The sequence below is a fragment of the Capra hircus genome, chromosome 26, assembly GCF_001704415.2.
Source record: "Capra hircus breed San Clemente chromosome 26, ASM170441v1, whole genome shotgun sequence".
NCBI lineage: Eukaryota > Metazoa > Chordata > Mammalia > Artiodactyla > Bovidae > Capra > Capra hircus.
This window is the reverse complement of record NC_030833.1, coordinates 42,423,346-42,444,285: the sequence shown is the minus strand read 5'-3', so window position 1 is coordinate 42,444,285 and position 20,940 is coordinate 42,423,346. Positions and strand designations below refer to the sequence as shown.

Below are 20,940 nucleotides of genomic sequence, written 5' to 3'. Positions count from 1 at the left end.
CCTCCACACAGCAACTTCCTGAACCCAACCTCAATGCCAAATGACCAATGGCCAATGGCACTGTGGGGGGTGGGGGGTGGGGAAGAGGGAGTGGGGTGGATGGAGGGCACACACACCCTAAGAGTATCTATTAATAATCATTCTTAATAGTACCATCAATATTGTACTCATGATCACCAATTACTGATAGTAATTATACTTCCCTTTGAAACACAATAACCTTTAATGTATTTTTGACATTTATATATATATATATATATACATATATTTCATTTTTCTCCCTTCTTTTTCCAGAGGGCACACTATTGGCCAAAGGAAGTAAAACAAGCCTCACATGGCACCCCAGGTAATTTTCATCTCTGCCACAACAATAGACAATTACCACTCGCTGTTGAGGATTTTTCCATTCATTTTTTATAAAAGGCAAAATATAGTAAAATACAACGGCACAGACACTGACTGTTCTGCCAATAAAGATGGAAGCAGTGTCAAAACTACTGCTGGGGAGAAGGCAGCAGCCCTCCGTGACAGCCTCAAGTGGCCCGTCACCTGCTGGTCATCAAAATGCTGCAGGCAATACACAAAGGTTTAGAGGTCACGAGGTCTGCCATGTGACGGTGCTGGTGTACAAAAGTCAGGGGCCCCCTCCCCTGGAGTTCAGTCCCGCCTCCTCCACTCACTAGCCTGATTAAAAGCTGAGAGAACCTCCCCAAGCAGCCACCTCTCCTGTGGGTTGGAATACCTGTTCACAGGGATGTTGAGGCTCACAGAAAAGACAGGATGTGACTCAACGGCCCATAGACAAGAGCACTTGGAGCCCAGGAATACGGACCAAGAAGAGCAACACTAAACCAAGGGAAAAAACATGACGCACCTTTGGAAGCAACCTTCACTCACAGATGTGGGGAAAGGATGGATGAGCACATGAATCCATGATACTAACACTGCTAATTATGAAACACGTGCATTATGAAGTTGAACGCAATCGTTGCATGAATTTTTAAGCTGAAACACCTACCCTTACTTGCCTAGTTCATTTCTAGTTACACCCTGACATGTGGAGGAAGGGAGCAAGGGCTGCAATCTCTCTCTTTCCTTAAAGATGGCCTTGGGAGAACGTGTCAAGCTGGCGGGCATTTTAATATCACAGTACACCCAGAAAACTCCTAATGGTCTCTGTTTCAGAGTATCCTCTTCAAACTCAGGAGCCCCAGATCTCTGCCAGATCTAGGCACACGTAAGATGAAGTCTAGATACATACAATCCCATCTATACCCCACATCCTGGTATGTTACTCAAGATCCTCTCTGCTCCGCACCCTCCATTCTCCCCATCAGAGATAACCCACTAGCCTGAATTCTGACTTACTCCTTTGCTCCTCTCTTGGTTTTATCACATCTGTATTCTCAATATATTGTTGTGTTCTGCCTGCTTTTAAGTGTTATACAAAGGAAACCAGGACTGTATTCAGACTCGTCTCTTGAGATTTTGATTTTGAGATTCATCCCTCTTGACTCATGTGACTGTAGCTGATTTTTCACCACCATATTGTTCTCACTGTGTGACTTTACCCACAATTTACCGCTCTATTCTACTGCTGAGGATCATCTGGGGATTGTTCGGTTTTCGCTATTAAGAATAATGCTGCCATTTAGATTCTAGTGCTCGTCCCCTGGTGCACACAGCAAGAGTTTCTCCAGGGCGTATCCCTAGAAGAGAGCAGGGCTTGGGATCACATACGTTCAGCTTCTCAGAAATGCCAGATCGTTTTCCAAAGTAGCTGCCACAATTGACTATTTAGCCACCCTTCCCGTCTCTCTCCAAATAAGAGGCTTGCTTGTTTTGCTAATCACCAGCAAAGCTTTCAACCAACAAAAGGGAAAGCTTTTCCTATTTGCAGCATCACCGCTACAAATAAACAGTACTCCAAAGTAGTGACCCAGACAGCTGGAACATATTAGTCATAGGACAGACTTCGGAATACTGATGCAGACCCAGCCGGCACCACACACTGCCCACACTGGATTTCTAGACCTATGGTGAATTCAGAGGTTGTCTTCTTCCTGGTGGACTCACAGCTATGGTCCCCGCTTACTACTGTCAACTTGAAAGGGAAAAAAATTAACTCACATGCAATCCAGCCAAATTCAAGTTTAAAGCTGAGGAGTCAAATCATTTCAAAGAAATAGTGTATTGCTGTTGTCTTTTTTTTTTTAATACCGAGTTGCCTGTGTTTTTATATAGTCACCTAAAAACTCTTAGGTATTCTCTAGACAAAAAGACATTCTATTTAGGTTTAGTTATTTCAATGTCTTAGGTGGAGATAGTAATTTTGTGACAATTTAATCTGTATTTCCAGTAAAATCATAGTATCAAACATTTCTGTTGGCATTAAATTTAAAAAATGAGAAATTCTTTCAATCTGGGCAGGAAGAAGAAAGTGAAGTCACTCAGTCGTGTCCGACTCTTTGAGACCCCATGGACTATAGCCCACCAGGCTCCTCGGTCCATGGGATTTTCCAGACATGAATACTGGAGTGGGTTGCCAGGAGAGAAGAAAAGTTACTATAAATTTCAAGGAGGCTCTTGTCGTGTCACTGAAAGAAACAATGGTGTTAGTGACCAAAATGGGGTTGTTTCGACTCAACCTCTTTCCAGTGCTTGTCTCTTTACAATCACTTCTCCCTGTGAGGTAGCAGCTATTGCTACACCCATTTCACAGATGGCAGAAACCGAGGCATAGACAGCAATTAGGTCGTGCACAGCACACAGCTGATGAGTGGCAGAACAAGGATTTGAAGCTGGTTTACCACAGAATCCACATTCTAACCACTACTCTCAGCACCTCTTTCAGCCTCCTAAGACTAGCTAGAAGGCCCTGCCTGCGATGGTGACAATAACTGCAGCTACCAGTTGCAAAGCATCAACAACGCGCCACGCGCTTGCTAAGTGCTTTCTTGTGTTGTCTCTGTCCCCACATCTCCACCAGCGTGTATTATTCCTATTTGACAGCTGAAGAAATCTACGCTCTAGGAGTTTACATAACTTGGCCACAGTCACATAGGCAATAAAGACAATGGTTGAGACACCACTTGAACCTTGTCTCTGACTTAAAGCTCATGTTCTTTCTACTGTGGACTTTCTGGACAAAATAAAAGTACCTGGTCCCAGGGCTTGGGGGAGACAATTGTTGGCCATGGGTCTTAGGAACAGCCCCCATGAAGGAAACAGATGCCACAGAGGGAGAAGGTGTGCCAGCTTTCTCGGCACCCGGCAGGCAGCAGCTCTCATGGCTCGATGGCGGGCACTGAGGCAGAGTGGCCTCCAACAAGAGCAGTGAACACGGTCAAAGAACCAGCGGTCACACTGTGCAAGTCAAACGGCCACTGCACACAGCGTTCCCATCTGTAAAATGGGGCTTTTATTTTAAAGGGTTACTATGAAGACTTGGGGCTCCAAAATCACTGCAGATGGTGACTGCAGCCAGGAAATTAAAAGACGCTTGCTCCTTGGAAGAAAAGATATGACCAACGTAGACAGCATATTAAAAAGCAGAGACATTACTTTGCCAACAAAGGTCTGTCTAGTCAAGGCTAGTCAAGGAAATGAGTCCTGAATATTCACTGGAAGGACTGATGTTGAAGCTGAAACTCCAGTACTTTGGCCACTTTGCAGTGAGTCACTACACAGAGCTACCAGAGTAACATATTTCTTAAAATGAAAAGGCTCAGTCTTGTGTTGGTTCTAATATTTGATTCAGAGTGGAGGAGGAGACCTGCTAAGGGGCAATTTTCCAAAGGAAGGTAGCCAGCAAGGGGTAGAAACAGCCTGAGTACACTATGAAGTATTTGAAGAGAATAACAGAAGCAGCCACTGCTAATGGTTTCTCAATATATACCATGGACGACCTTCTACGTTCTTCTTTAAAAACCTTTGCTCATGGGGACTTCCCTGGTGGTCCGTGGCTAAAACTCCCAATGCAGGGGGGGCCTGCATTCAATCCCTAGTCAGGAAACTATAATAGATCTCCCATACCACAGCTAGAGATCCCACCCGCCACAGTGAAGATCGAGGATCCCATACACTGCAGCTAAGACCCAGAGCAGCCAAAGAAATAAATAAGTAATTTTTTCCCCTATTTTTTTTTATAAAGTGATTTTTTTTTTCTTTTTAAATTTTTATTCGTGTATTTAGGCTGCCCTGGGTCTTCATTGCTGTGTGCAGGCTTTCTCTAGTTGCGCTGAGCAGGGGGCTGCTCTCTGGTTGTGGTGGCATCTCTTGTTGTGAAGCACGGGCTCCAGAGCACCAGCTCAGTAGTTGTGGCACAAGGGCTTAGCTGCCCTGTGGCATGTGGCATCTTCCCAGACCAGGGATCGAACCAATGTCTCCTTCATTGCAAGGCAGATTCTTAACCACTTGACCTCCAGGGCAACCCTAAAAAAATAATCTAAAAAAAAAAAAAAAGAAAGAAAGAAACCCTTTGCTCACTAACCCTGAGAGAAAATACTGCGATATAGATCCCTATTAAACAGATAAGAAAACCAACTCAGAGGTGAAATGACTGGCCCAAAGTCACTGAACTTGTCAATGAGTATAATAATGGCTTATAGCATACATACATTCAACAAATATCTACTGAACACAGGCTCTGCATCATAAAAACAGAAGACACCACTTACCTCACAAGGGTTTTATAAGGGTAAAATGAGATTATGTATATAAAGTTCCAAGCTCAGGCCTTGACCTTGGAATGTACTGTGTACCTGGGCAATAATGCTGACATAGAAAGTCAGGCACAATAACCAGATGGAATAGGGATGTGATACTGATGTGGGTCAAACAAACATCATAAAGGATAACAGATAAACAGATATACCTAACAGGGAGCAAATATACACATGAAAAGATGGTCAACATAATTAATCATTAAAGAAATAAATGCAAATTAAAATCACAATACGAGACCATTACACATCTATCAAAATAGCTAAATTTTAAAATCTGGCAATATAAAATGCTGACAAAAACTCAGAGCAACTAGGATTCTCACACACTGCTGGTATGATGAGTAAACACACAGAGTGGCATACCCATAGTGTGGAATACCACTTAATAACAAAAAGGGACAAGTGATTGATACACACAGCAATATGCATGAATCCCAAATGCATTATGCTAAGTGAAAAGAGCGAGTCTCAAAGGGATAGACTCTACACAGTCAGAGTTACATGACTTTCTGGAAAAGGCAAAACTATGGTGACAGAGAGCAGTTCAGTGTTGCCAGGGGGAGGAGGAAGGTTTAACTACAAAGAGGCAAGCAGCACCAGGGAGTTTGAGAGGTGCTGGGTTATTCTCTACTCCGTTTATAGGCATGTGTTAAAACTCGTAGATCTACACGCTCCAAAAAAGAGAACTTCACTATTGGTAATTTTTTTTTTCATTATTAAAGAACGAAATTGTTACAATAGAAATTCTTACCGATAAGAAAGAACCGGTAGGTCCTGGTGAATGGATACTTGACACTTGGTTTGTGGTGATGGAGGGGACACATGAAAGCCAGATAGCTCCGCAGCTCCTTGCAGAGGGAACAGCGATGGTTCAGGAGACCACGAAGGGCCAATGTGCGAGGAGGGGTCAACACAGAAGCTCTGAGGGGTTCTAGCCTGGTTTCACTAACTGAGGACTGTCAAATTACACAAGCCACATCTCCTCCCTGAGCCTTTTAATTCTAGCATGGGACAAGGCAAATGATCTTAAAGGTTCATTCCACCACAAACACTGCAAAGTCAGCTTGTTTTTAAGCTACCGAGTCTGGGAAGACAGCAGGAAAAATAAGTAAAGATATCCAGATACAGAAAAACGGCTATGCACCCACACAAACACCATCAGGGACCAAAATAATGAGACAACCACAGGTGGGTGTGGATGGTGCAGCGATGGTGGTAGAAGTAACCAATAGCCAGCAAGGACCGGAGGAGCCTGAGATTACCACTGTTTGCAAGTAGAAGGAGGGGAAGAGAGGCGCACGCGGGTGAATGCAGCGGGGAGCTGGAACAGCTCAGCGACCAAATGTTGAAAGAGTTAAGAAGGATGAGGACTGACAAGACAACAAAACTAGACAGCTCTGTCAGAGATCAACAGAGTGAGTGTTCAACCCCCTGTCCCCCAACAAAGCAAAAGACTACCACACAAGGCTTGCTCCTTGTCTGAATTTATCTTGTGTCCTAATTGTTTTACCCTTGCATTTTCAATCCCATTCTACCTTCATCTTTGCTGTCGGAAGCCCAAAGTTTAATTTAAACATGTAGGCGTGGTTCCCTTGCAATAGCCCACTTCAGAGGCTGCAATTTTCAAAATTTAGATATTCCTGGAAATCGACAATGTGACTGTTGAATGCTAGCAAGCCATTTTCTTGTGTTGTATAAGTTTATGCAACGACTCCAGAATTTCTGAACAGGAAAATTTAAAAAATCATTTCTAAAGGATTTAGTAGAATGTCAAGAGTACACCTTGAAAAGGACTAAGATTTTATTGTTGTCACTTTATTGGGTTGTGAAGCAGGAAAATTGTTTGAATTGAATCATATTCCCAAACTGACCAACTGAAACGAGGCAACTTCTTCATTCCTGCCCAGAACAGGCCTCAGAACCCCACGTCTTCAGCCAATTTTCCTTTTTAATGATTATAGGTGAAAACATCAATCTGATACAACCCAGTTCTACCAGTTATAAAAGAGGAGAAAGAGCAAATGACTTCAGCTCAAAATCTGGTCTCTTCCACCACTAAAGTGAAGTGAAAGTCGCTCAATCGTGTCCGACTCTGAGATCTCATGAAGCCCACCAGGCTTCTCTGCCCATGGAATTCTCCAGGCAAGAAAAGTGGAATGGGTAGCCATTCCCTTCTGCAGGGCACCTTCCTGACCCAGCGATCAAACCTGGGTCTCCCACATTGCAGGCAGATTCTTTACCATTTGACCACTGGGGAGGCCCTTCCATCACTAATGACTCACTAACTTTGGGCAAATTTGTTCACTTCTTATCTCCCTTTCTGCATCTACAAAGAAGGGGTCATCATCACTGCGTGCTCCCATCCAGTAACCAGGCTACAGCCCCTCGCACCGGATGAGACCATGTCTGCAGAGGCACTTCAGGAGAACACAAATAGAAAGACAAGTATGAGGTGTCATGACTGTCATCCTGTGTGGGGTGGGGTGGGAGGGCAGGTGAATATATTTCACACACAGTCACATCCCAGCTGCCTCTTTCAAGTCAACCATATGCTTCTCATCTGTCGCAGCTGGCTGTTGAGCAGATGCTGGAATGGATACAGGCAGAAAGGTGGGGAGGAAGAACGCTTTGGTTACCCAGCTTCAGTCCTCCTGGTTTGAGGAAGATAAAAAAGTAATTTCTCATCCGTGTATATTTCACTTATCTTTTTTGAGAACCTTCAATGTGTCAGACACCAGGCTAGGCACAAAGAAGCATGAGGGTTTTGCTTTTTTTTTTTTAACAAAACAGGCTGTGTTCTTAAGCGTGTTCACTCTGGAAACAGCTAAGTAGCCCATCACAATCCAGTACGCTTGGTGGCATAACGGAGGCAGGCGTAGGGGAAACCCCAGCCCAGACCACAGAGTGGGTGAGGAGGGCGGGGCTCCTCCCTTGACTCTGAGTCAAGTCTTGAAACATGAGAATAAATGAGATGAGTCAGGGGAAAGGCATTCGGAGTGGGCAGAAGGCGTGGAAGCAGGACCCACTGAGGAAGGGACCCTCTCATACCTGAGAGGATGACAAGGGGCCATCAGGGGAGACTCACGCTCAGGCTCTCTCCTGAGGGCAATGGGAACCAGGGACATATTTAAGCAGGACGCACACGGCAACCCTGGCAGGTGAGGAAGAGGACCGTGACAACCTTTGGGAGAATGGAATGAAGGCGGGGCAGGAGGTGGAGGGCTGTACGTATAGAAATCCAGGCGAGCAGCAACGAGGCCGTGGGAACACAGAGGAACACGAGAGCTGGTAAGGAGGTAAAGGGACCTTGCTTTGGGGCTGGAGGGACACAGGGCTAGCAGGGCAGGGATTGTTGATGCCTCCCTGGTTCTGTCTTAATGACTTGGAAGAGGATGGTCTTTTCACAAGATACTAGAGAAGTACAGACTTGGCGGGCAAGGTGAGTTCACTTTGTAGTCATTTTATACATGCCTTCACGTATCTGAGGTCACCCTGCACATTTGTGACCAACCATAAAGTCACACTCTTCAACATTTACCTGCCTATTTTGAATTCCCACAGACAAGATGGAACGTCTAGGCAAGATGGAATGTCTGGGCAAGAACTCAATTCGGGGCTCTGACCTTCAGTAGCCAAAATAGGAACAGCCCTCACATCAGACTTGACGCTCAGAGAGGTTAAGTGGCTTACCTCAGGCCACACAGTTAGCCAAAGAGGGGACTTCGCCTTAATGCTGGATCGTATGCTTCCAGAAAGTCAGTTTTTCACCTAGAATACTATACTGCCTCATTAAGGGCCTAGCCATCCGACTTACACGTAATAAGAGCTCAACAGTCTTGCTCCGTGGACATGTTACTCTTCTTTTGCCCCTGCTTTCTGATAACAGAGTCCAGGCCTGAACTACCTCCTTCCAGCCCCTGGAAACACTGTTCCCACTGCTGAGCTCAGGCTCAACTGTCCTGTCAGCCTGCATAGTCCAGCCCCATCCTCATGCTCATTAGCATGCTCCCCATGCTCCTTAAAGCTCATCCCAACAGTTACTTCTGATAACCAGCTACTCTGTGGCTCAGCAAACGCAGGGAGAATGTTCTGATTTCTATAGGAGCTACTTCTGAATTCAACTGTCCTATCTTACATCATGGCACTAAAATCCTCGAGGGTGGTCCTCACATTACACATATTTGTGTCACTGGCTAAACCCAGCATGATATTTCTCCTCCTCTTTGCTCTCCTACCTGCGCCAGTGTTACCTCTGAGAAGAAGAGCGGTCCAGGCCCTGCAGAAGGATGCACCGAGCTTATCTGGAGCCTGTCCCTCACCTAGCACTGTCTTAGGCGCCAGACAGTAAGGTCTCTGAACTTATAGACCAGTGGAGATAGGATATTCAAAATAACAATAATAATATGTACACCAAAACACATCAAACAAACATCCAACAAAATTGAGGGCTGGATTCATTATATTATTCTGTTTTCTAGTTGTTCAAAATATTTTCATATTAAAAATATTTAAAATGAGGAAAAAATAAGTGAAAAGCCTCTACTCCCTCGGGAAGGAACTAGTCAGACTGATTCATTTACAAAGGTTCTACACAGGGAAAATCTTACTGTAACTTGTTTTATTTTTAACACCATATTTCACAGGGTGGGGGAAAGAAGCAATCAGGGGAAAGAAAGAAATGCACTGATATGAATTTAATCCAACAATAAAATGAGGTTCTCAAGTCACTCTAGACTTTCCTCATTTCTACCTCCATATCCTCTAAAATGGTAACTGATAAAAGAAAATAACAGAAAACTATAATCACCTTCTAGCACATTTTGGCCTCAGGAGAGGAAGTGCTATAATCAATCACTACCATTTACTCTACATCCGTGATGTCCTGGGCGTTCACAGACCCGATCCCATCATGACTCTGTGAGATGAGCCTTACTGTTCCCATTTTACAGATGTGACAATTAAGATTCAAATAATTCAGGTCATTAGATCAACATCATGCTGTCAGGGATGGCTGAGCAGGCACCCAAACCCATCTCTGCCAAGACTCAAAAGCCCTGATTTTACTTTCATTGCACCGTGCTGTGTGCCTTCCAACAGTCGATATTCCCTTCCTTTCATTTTTCATAAACATCTGGGCTCCACAAATGAGTGAATCTGATAAAGAAAATCTCCACCAGGCAGTTTAGTAAATTAAAAAAAAAAAAATCCAAGAAACTAGAGTCTTGAAGTATACAGCGTCAGAAATAGTACCTCCAAATGTTAACTCAAAGTAATGAACAAAATTGAGTGGTAAAGAACTCAACTGTACAATCCTCTAAAGTCATAAAAGAAATACCGTGTAACTATTTTAAACAGCCATAACATCTGAACGGATCTTAAAGACGCAACAGGCAATAAATTGATGAGAGGAAAAAAATGAATTCTTAAAGTCACTTTCTAACACTATCTATCTTTAAACATTTCTTACTGTGGACAGGGTACAAAACTCACCCTCTACATGTCAATAGAGGAATAAGACAAACCAGAGCCTTTGTGAGCAGGCTGAGATTTTATTATTTACTGAATTCTCAAAAATTAAGAATAGCATTAAATTTGAAATACAGGCTGCTGTTTATTCCAGTAATAGTCGCATTAACAAGTCTGGAAGTGAAATACAAATTATAAAATGCAACGATCAAATTTAATCTATATATCAATAAATTTACTCCTAAAATAGAGACCTTGGTACAAACAGGTCTGCACTTTCTCTGTCACTTCTTCCCACACAGGCTGGGTATCAGGACCTAAACTACTCTGACCACACATCCCAAACAATAAGGAACCAGAGCCCCTTCTACCAGGTGGACCCCAACCTCCTCCATCCCACCTCTGAGAAAGGGAAGTGGCCCCTTGCAGGAGTCTGCATAGGCCAGGCTGCTGAGCAAGGAGACTCGAGGGTCCAACCTCAGGAAACACGGACACATACATACAGGTCAGGCAGAGGCAACAGGGAAGGAGTCGGAGAAGGAACAATCGGGAAGATCAGGGAACAGGAATACACGGAGACCCCAAGAACCAAAGGAGGAAAAGGAAATGAAAGAAAGGAGCTCCCTGACAGTCAAGAAGGAAGATAAAGAAGCTTTTGCCGAGTTACCTGACACACTGCCAGGTAAGTGAGCCACACTCAAAACTGTAATGATACAAAAAGACCCCAATTATCTTTTTTTTCCTAAAGATACATCCCTAATTATATCTTGTATTTGAATCAAAAAAATTGATTCAGCCAGTATTACAGTTATTCTTTGAAGTAGAATATTTGAATAATGGGCAAAAGAGATGATCAGTCTCTTTTGCATATAAAAATTATATGACTTAGGACTAAACATGTACGGTATTTCATTTCAGAGATCACCTATGAAAATTGAGGACCTTTCAAAATTGATTCTACAACTCTACAAATCTATACACATATGTATCACTAAAAAGACCAGGAGAAATGACAAAAATTAAAAAAGAAAGAGCATGCAGTAAGGAAACAGACCTTTAGTATAAAACTATAAATCACAATGCTAGGATTTCCCCGGTGGCCCAGCGGCCAAGACTCTAGACTCCCAATGCAGGCGACCTGGGTTTGATCTCTGGTCAGGGAACCAGATCCCACAAGACACAGGTAAGAGTTCCCATGTCATGACTGGAAAAAAAAAGAAACATCTTGAGTGCCACAACTGAGGCCCAGTACAGCCAAATAAATAAAACAAAATAAATATATATTTTTTAAATCCACAATGCTATCAGTAAACTCATGGACAGGGTTCAGATGTATCATTTGTCTTGAGAAAACATGAGCAGCATAAGCAGACAGACTTGACCGGCCTCATTTAAACCATGGTTAATTACAGTTCACTGTTATCTAGCCTGCAAAGTACAAAACATCTCACTTCTTTTTCCACAAAACAGGACTAACCTCAATTTCCCACTTCTCCAGAAATTATCTCAGATGTCATTGCAGGATGAGCAGACACCACTAAGCTAGGGGCCCACCGAATGGAGTCAGGGGAGAGAAGGCTGCCCTATATTCTCCGCCAGACCTCCCCTACCACACTGATTTGAAAAATACGTACGTTTAAATTAAGAGGGCTTGTGGGATACACACAGCCGGCAGCCCAGACCCTGAGCTCCTCTCCAGACAGAGAGGCAGGCTCACTGAAGAGCAAACCCCTTACATTAAACTCTATATGTCCAGAAAGGGTTCAGATGAGACTTTCAGCAGCTACGACTGAGCTGAGGAAGCAGGGCTACTGCCAAATGTTTCCCTCTTGAGGTACTAACAGGCAAAGCTAGCAGGGCAAAAGGTATGACAACATCAGGCTGTTTTCCAAGAACCCCGACAGGCCTCACTCAAGGTGCTGCCAAGTTCGCTGATGAGACCGCTCAGAAGTGGTATGAAACTGCTCTCTCGACCTCAGGCAAATACTAAAGCTTTCAGCTGAACACTGTTGAAAGTACTTGGGGGTTTTTCATGTCTGTGAGGGAGGCATTTCCTGGACCCAACTTGGACGTGGTAGCCCTCTAATAAAACTGATCACAAAATGGCACAGATTTTCCTTTCTTTTTTAAAAGTCTATTTAAAGATGATTCCCTCCAAGAAATTCACAGCAGCAGCATCAGCCACACCAAAAGGTAGAAGCGACATCCCAGAAGCAATCCCAGCGTCCACCAACAGCCAAACAGAGAAGCACAGTGTCTACATACAATAGGGCACTATTAAGCCTTAAAAAGAAAGTAAGTTCTCATATATGCTACAGTACGGGTGAATGCTGAAAACATGGTGCATGAAATAAGCCACACGTAAGCACAAGTACTGCATTATTTCACTTATATGAGGTGCCTGGAATAGTCAAATTCATAGAGCAAGTAGAATAGCGGTGCCAGAGGATAGAGGGGGGAGGGCATGGAAAGTTATTATTTAATGGGCACAAAGTTTCAGCTTGGGATGATGAAAACATTCTGAAGACAGATGGTGGTATTGGTTGTGTATCAGCGTGAATGTCCTTAACGCCACTGAATTGTACACTCCAAAATGGTTAAAATGGCAAATTTCAAGTTATGTATATTTTACCATAATTAAAACAGAATAATAAATAAAAGATGTTTGTACTTTTTAAAAGCAAATGATAGATTTGCTTAGTCACATCTTAGAAATATATTTTAGACCTATACAAATATAATATAGATACATATATTTCTGCTTATTTGAGGATCCAATGCAATTGTCTCCAGCTACCATTCTTGGCTGAACTGCCATTTTTGATTTTCACGTAGAAGGCCAAAGAGCAGACTGCTTTCTTCAAACATCATTCCTGGCATTCGTGAACAGGCATGTGATCAGTGACCGCAGCACCACTCAGGTTACACATCAGCATGGCAGCCTCAGCAATAGAACAAGGCACATCCTTCGGACAGTTTCTGTTAACATCCAAAGACTCATTTCCAAATGCTGGTGAGCATTCCAGAAGCATACCTCAGAAGAAAACACTCCTCCACCCAAAGGCAAACCATGTGACGCCCAAGGGATTCTGTCATTCCTTACACAAGAGGTTCCAAGACGGGATGGGAAGGCTGGTTATTGCATATGTGAAAAGGCTGTTTGCATAAAAGGAAATTCTAACACTGCACTTTGCAGATGACAGCATTAACACAGGACACTTGCTAACAATATCAAAGAGCCTGCTTGCTGACAACCCAGGGTTGCTTGTAGGCAAAGCAGTCGATTGTTGGGAACTGAGCTGCCTTGAAGGAGCAAACATTTCTCACATGTTACCTCCGTAAAGATTCTTTTGTCATTCTTCCCCAGGGGAGATGCTGAAATTGGTGTGCAGGTAGTGAAAGCTGAGATGCAGATGGAGATTTGGAAAACAGCTTTGTTATCTTAAAAGCCAATTACGCTGCTCCACTGCCACACTTCCAGAGCCCAGGCTTAGGGATGCGCTATGCTCTCAAGCTGGCTGTGGGAAGCGGCAATCACAGGCCAAAATATCAAAGGAAAATGTGTATAAGATTTTATTTCTGCTTCTGAGATCATCCAGACATATTCTCCTCTGCGTACCACACTAAGCCAGGGTGAGGGAGAACTTCACAGGAAACTGTAATATCACCAAGGAAATCTTTATGTCCAGGAGTTAAGGAGGAAATGCCAGTCGTTGCTCAAAAGTTCAGTAAGTTGGATACAAACTACACCTTACAGCATCTTAGATGGACAGCTAGCCAAAATAATAAAAAGCAATTCAAAAGCCAAACCAAATAAATAACAAAATAAATGAATAAAAGCCTTGCTTCTACCTCCTCCACCTCAGCTGAAAGTCAGTATCTGCTGCTGCTGCTAAGTCGCTTCAGTCGTGTCCAACTCTGTGCGACCCCATAGACGGCAGCCCACCAGGCTCCCCCGTCCCTGGGATCGTCCAGGCGAGAACACTGGAGTGGGTTGCCATTTCCTTCTCCAGTGCATGAAAGTGAAAAGTGAAAGTGAGGTGCCTCAGTCGTGTCCGACTCTTCGCGACCCCATGGACTATAGCCTACCAGGCTTTTCCATCCATGGGATTTTCCAGGCAAGAGTACTGGAGTGGGATGCCATCACCTTCTCCGAAAGTCAACATCTACCCAGGTTCAAAAATGTTCACAACACTGATCATACATGCTGAAAAATGAAGTTCTTGTGGCATAATGTCAAACTCTGTTATAATTTTTCATATTAGCATTGTTAATAACATTTATAAAATTTCAGATTTATAGTCCATATTTCAGAAGTCAATTTTAGAAACAGTGATATTTAAACATTTCCATCCTTGGGCATTTGGTCAAAATGTTTATCCAATGTGCACATCTAGTATTTACAGACAAAATGGGAGGGAAACACATCCAAATAACAGTATTAATAGTTATCTCTGGGTGATGGGATAATGAAGGATATTCTTTCTGCTTATATATTTTCTAAATGGAAGAAGCGCAAAAAGTCAGGGGGAAAGGGAAGGAACAGGCTAAGATGGGGAGAGGAGGAGGAGAAGGTGAAAAAGTTTTTCTAAAAAGAGAAGCCAAACTTAGGTTAAAAGGCAGGTAAGTGCCAAGCAGCCTTGAACACCCAGCACAGGCCGCCCCCTGCCTCCAGCAGTCACCTTCACATGGACTCTGATATTAGCTGTGCCCCTAGTGATCCTGCCCTCAAAGCCACCCTTCCCAGGGACTGCCTTCCTGAACATTTTGGGCCTAACTGCTAAGAGTCCCTGTCACCGCATTTCGTCACGTGGGCCCCACCTCGTTCTGACTTGGGCGCCTGACTTGCTGTCGTCTGTGGTATTTGCCAGCACGTGGAGGAGTGCTTCATTCTTAGAAATCACCTAGTTTCAATCCCTTCTTGGAGCCTGGTGAAGCCTGGACTGGGACCTGTGCGTCCTGACTCCCTGATGGGCATCTTATCCACTCAAGTGCGTGGTTGTCAGGCCCATCTCGACTGCTCTGTCTGGAGAGGGACCCCTGCAACAGAGACCCACATGCCTTCCCGTGTGGATCCCAGGAGCTGGCCTGCTCGCACACGGTAGAAGCTCCCAGAGTTTGGCTAAGAATGCAGCCCTTTCACATGCCCACCAAATGACAGTGTGACTGGGTCTCAATACTGGGACAGGCAGCCACACTACCAGACACAGTGATTCAATTCCTCTCCCTCAAGAAATGTGCTGCCTGCTTGCCTTTGAAGGAATCAAGCTTTCCTGAAGCTTTGTGGGGCCACCGATTTGAAATGCAGGCTGGTGCTGGGCGCAGACCTGCTTGGAAGAGCTGTCCCTGGGTGACTGGCAGCAGCCACACTATTGGCTCGTCAAAAAGACGCCCATCTGGGAGTCAGGACGCACAGGTTCCAGTCCAGGCTTCGCCAGCCTCCAAGAAGGGATTGAAACTAGGTGATTTCTAAGAATGAAGCACTCCTCCATGTGGTGGCGAACACCACAGACGACAGCAAGTCAGGGGCCCGAGTCAGAATGAGGCGGGGCCCACGAGAGACGATGGTGAACAAGAGGCGATTCCAGGTGAGCTGCTGGCCAGGCTTGTGGCAACTCGAGCACCGAGAACAAAGCCAGAAGGGAGAGCAAGGATGCGCCCCACTCCCCGCGTGACGGTGCCTTCACCAGCCTTTCACCTGCAGAGCCTCACACTGCAGCGGAGAAGGGAAGATGGTTTAACAACCTCAAGCTCGCCAGAAAATCAGAGATTTCAGGTCAAGGATGTGGCCAGTAATGGGTATAACAGACAGAATCTGACTTCACAGGTGGTTGATCGTGCCTGTTAAGGAGTCACTGTTTTTATAGTCCTCTTATGAGTATTTATAAAACTTAATGAGATAGTCGATATGGCTGGACTGTTTTGCTAGGATACTATATGCTGGTTAAAGAGCAGGAACCATATCTGCCTAGTTTATCCGTGCCACCAGCACCCGGCCGGGCTCCTGGCTCATAGTAGGCACCCAACCAGCGTTTTCTGAAGAGTGTATTTCTCACGAATGCTGTATAGAACTCATTATACATAACAATGTGTTTTGGAAAACTTTCTACAAATATTCCTTTGATAATCTTCTTTCTAAGGGTTGCCAAGTAGTCCATTATTGGATATATGTCATTTGCTTAACCAACCCCAAACTGTTGTATATTAGCTTTTCAACTTTTCACTATGACAAACATCTCTGTGATAAATAGTGGTCTTAATTATTTCTTGAAATAAACCCCTCGAGTAGGATCGCTGAATCAAATAACTCAGTATCAATGCCTTTCCTCTTACAAGTTACCCTCATCTTGAGGGCCAACTGTCATGAACTCTATTATTTGGGTCAACTACTGTGCAAGTCTCAAGCAGCGGAGTCTCCTAAGACAGGAGACGTTGACATCAACAGCCAAAGTCCTACAGCGTCCTCTCTAGAGCTGTGTGCCCATCAGACCCAGAAATCTGAGAAGCAGCATCTGCTCAAGTGGTCTGCTCTCCCCCCGAGCCTCAGCCTTCTGCTCAGCGGAGGACAAAACCACACTGTAGCATCACACACACCTCCCCTACCCCTCTCCCAGTAGTTGGCTGGTCTTCCACGATGCTAGCCTCATCTTTTGCTTCTTTTTTCTCCGAGGAATAACTGAATGCAAGACATAGCAATGTCAAGTCCCAGATAACTGTACTGAGGCTCTCAGCCTGTGTCTGCCTCCCCGCTTTAGGCAAATTACATCTCATTAGTTCCTCTAAAAGGGGGACAGACGGCAATAAGGAAAAGCCCTCAACGGCCCAATTCTATCTTTTCATCCACTTTCATAAAAATAAACCTTTCAGAGCTCTTCCCGGTGGATTTAATGAAAGCTTTAGACACTCTTCGCCAGAAAAATGCACACCCAGAATGACAAACCGGATTTAAGTGGCTTCCTGAAATTCATCTATGGACCCCAATAAGAACCGCTGAACCACTGATTGGGTCTTCAAACCAATGGCCAAAAAGAGGCCTGAGATATTCCTGGGGTGTTCATGCTACCCTATCTCTGTCTCTAAAATCAGAGGGAGGGGAAAGTCCACCATGTCCAGGGCCCCTTGGAAACCTGGAAGTCAGCCGGGCACAACTGCTGCTATCTCTCCAGGGCCTTTCAAAGGAACTCAGGTATCACTGCACAAAGAGTGGCAAGACAGCAGAAGCCAAACGACCCACCCTCTGATGGGGCACTGAGCCCTTACACGGCCAGGAAGGCTTTGGCTCCTAACCCGCTGCCAGGCCTCACACCTGCTCACTTGACTGTGGGGTTCGCCCGTCACCAAGAACACTCCACGCACACGGAGACTTTGGTCTCACCTGTATCCTCAGCCTCGTCCAAGCCAGAGATGCTGGTCCCAGTGAGCCTGAACGCCATATGAGAGATCGAGGCCGCCACCAGGCTCCCACAGAGGCCGTGACATACATGGGCCATCCCGTGCACCTGGGACCTTACGGCGAGGAGACTGGGGTCAAACACGGGCAACAGGGACAGGCTCCGGGATAAGACGGGGAAGAAAAGCAAGGGATCGGATGACAGGCCACAAAGTAAAAAATCCCAGCCGCTCATGGCCACTGAGCTGGGGACGGATGGGCAGTCCCAGGGCACCAGCTCTCAGTCTCCCTCAGGGACCCCCTACTCAAGTGAATGGTCAACGCACCGGCAGAGCAGCCCCCCTCAGACAGTGACCCCCTGCCACCACCGCCCACGTCACCTCACAACCAGGAAGCAGCCCCCCACGCCCTCCTGCATGCACCAAGGGCCTCAGGCGACAACTCTGTGACGCAGTGCCTATCACTGCCATTTCCCACAGGAGAAGGTCCACGCCTCGAAAGGACAGCACCTGTCCCCTCTTGCCCTCTCCTGGTCTCAGGTGACCGCAGCAGCCTGTCTCAGGCTGAAGGCCACGGATTTTCTCTTAGGACAAAATGTTTCTCTCAGGATACCCAGCAGGCCAGCCAGAGGCTTTCCTCTCCTCCTCCACGCACCCAGCCTGCCCATCCCTCCTGGCTTCCCTCAGAGCAAAAGACTCTGCCCTTCTGGCCTCAGGCCCCCTTTTTCAGACTGGCCTCAGGCAAACCCTCAGCCTATGTTTGCAGGGAGGGTAAAAGCACCTCTCCCCTCCAGCTGCTTTTTCTCTCCCCTTTTTGATACCTCTGGCCTCTGCTACTGTCCCCCGCAGCTGGAAGGGGGAGCCCTTCGGCCAACCCTCCCCTCTTCCTCAGGGGACAGTCTTCGTGACTCTCTCTCTACCTCTCAGCTCCTGGGGCTTTTTCCTTCCACCCCCAAACATCACTTGACCTATGACCCTTGGAAGTTCCATTCCTAACCTGAGTATCATCCAACCAGCCCCCACCCCGCCCCACCCCATCCCATAACCTGAGATTAATGGTAACATCCCATAGCATTTGTCCTCAGGTAGCATTTGTTATAACATCCTTCTTGGACTCACACAGTGGGCCCGTGAATCAAACACTCAAAGCTGCACATTTTGCCCCTTTAGCTCAGACAGCCTGCCAGAAGGGATATGGATCACAAGCTGTAAAATACGCTAGTGGAGCATCAGCCGCTTACTGCTGTTCCTATAAAGTGGTTTGGACACACAACCAATAGGATCCGGGAAGGCAGTTCTGAAATAACTTTTTTTATTAATAGAATAACAAATGACTGATGAAAGGGGCTTCACCAGTCACTTTCAGGTGTCCCCCAGTGACAGGACTCACAGATGTGGGGACCAGCTGACTAGGAGTCAGCTAATCCAAGCTCTCCACTTACAGATAAGGAAGCTGAGGCCCAAGTTCACCAAGGTCATAGTGTGGGCAGGCATGCCCTGGCTGGCAGGGTATCTGTAAAGGCATTAAGGAGAGGAGGGGGAGAGAGAAGGGAGAACAAGGAAAGTGAGAAGCAAACCACCGAAAACAGAACTGAAACTGGAATTTAGCACTTTGCCAGAAATTAAGGGAACCTTAATTTCACAGAACCTTGCTTTTAATAAAGAATCTTCCTTTTAAAAGCTGATATACCTTAAAGATAGAAAGCCATTCATCTTCTGCAGGTTTTATGTTCCTAGGAAATAGCTAAAAATTAGCCACATTTGCAAAGACAGTCATCTGGCACCCGCCCCCTGACCTCCCGGGTGGTTCTGAAGGGCACTCCCAGATCTGGATTCTTACAGTGTCTGCGGGCCCTCTGCAGTCAAAATCCCCTCACTTAAAATGGAAATCACAAAAACAAAAGGAAACAAAACCAAACTCTACCAGATCTGGGTCCATCTGTGCCACCCTGCTGTGGTGCCAGCCTCTCACGCACTCTGGCACATGGGGAACCAGGAGTGGGCCACCTCCCTGTCCAGCTCTCTTGCCCCACCCCGGGGGCTTGGTGTGCAGCTGCCCACCACTTGGTGGCGGCTTTATCTGCGGATGTGCCTGTCTCCCCCATGAGCCCCTTAGGAACCCAGACCCCATCTCGCGCATTTCTGCATCTCAAGGCCCAACAGGGGTCTGGCCCATAGCTGACCCCCAGCACATGGTCACCCTCCACCACCTGGCCTATGTGCACAGGCCTGTCTGGCCTCCTCAGTCTTCGCTTGGCCCTCTCCCATCCTCTGCCCTGCCACGTAACCTCACCAAGCAATCAAGCTAACCCCAGCTACTGGGGCCACAGGAAAGCCCCGACAACTAGCACAGGGAAAAACCTGGAACACTTCTCCCAGTTCACCTGCATGTCCTTCTCTGAGGTGATCCTAAGACACCCTCTCCTACAAAATCTTTCAATCTGAAAATGTTCTGATTCCTCGGTTTCATGTGTAACATTGCTGAGATGAGGGAAATGCCCTCTTTTTTAATTGCAAAACAGAAAACTTCATCTGGAATATCAGTGGATCATGCATTTGGTGAGGGCTTCCCATGTGGGAGCTAAATTTGGACACAATGTGACTATTTTACCTCACAACTGGAGACGGGTGCAGCCCTTCTTTTTAAGTGCTTTCCTACAACTACTACAATTAATCCCATCAAATAAGATAATCTCTCTCTCTCTCCTATCAGGTTATGCATCATCATACATTTTTAATTTCTCCATGTGTAAAGTTTCCCAAAGGGTTAAAACAATGGACACCAAGCCTTTTTGTGCCTATGGCAGGGAGTGGGGAGGGTGGAAAATAACAAAATAAAAACAAATCAGGTATCTTCCTAAGATGGAATGCCCTAGATGGCACTTCTTGCTTCGAATATTAAGCCTTAACTAGCATTTCCAAATTTTCTCTCCACCCGGGGTCCTCATCCATCTAACCCATATCAGAAAACACTGGCAAGGGCAGAAAGCATTTTCTCCACTGCCCTGGCCTGGCTCAGACATCCCTCTGCTGGCCTAGATAAACTGGACCACGTGAGTTCAGTTTTCATGTCATGAGGTGGACAGTATTTAAAATTTCTGAATCTGCAATCGTCTCACCTGACTGTAAGTAGAAGTAAGAGCAGCTGACTCTTCACTTATGTGAGTATTGATTATGGAAGTGGTTCTCAGAGTGGTCCCAGGCCGGTAGCATCAGCATGCTCCGGGAACATGTTAGACATGTAAACTATGAGGTCCCAGCCCAAGCTAGCGACACTTGCCTCCAAAACTCTGGTGGAGGTGGACCCAGCACAAGCGCTTTAACAAGCCTCCAGGTGATTCTAATATGCTGAAATTTG

General features: G+C 45.6%; 1 protein-coding gene across 4 annotated transcripts in view; it reads right to left on the bottom strand.

Moving 5' to 3' along the window:
- The window catches only part of SGMS1 (sphingomyelin synthase 1), a 330,841-nt gene that overhangs the window by 297,792 nt on the left and 12,109 nt on the right, over positions 1-20,940 (bottom strand). Inside the window, exon 1 of one of the 4 annotated variants that reach the window (XM_018041354.1) lies at positions 5,479-5,589. The exons of the other annotated variants lie outside the window; for them this stretch is intronic. The gene's annotated coding sequence lies outside the window, so the exon portion shown is untranslated. Of the gene's footprint in view, positions 1-5,478; positions 5,590-20,940 lie in introns of those variants that run through there. 4 annotated transcript variants of the gene reach the window in all.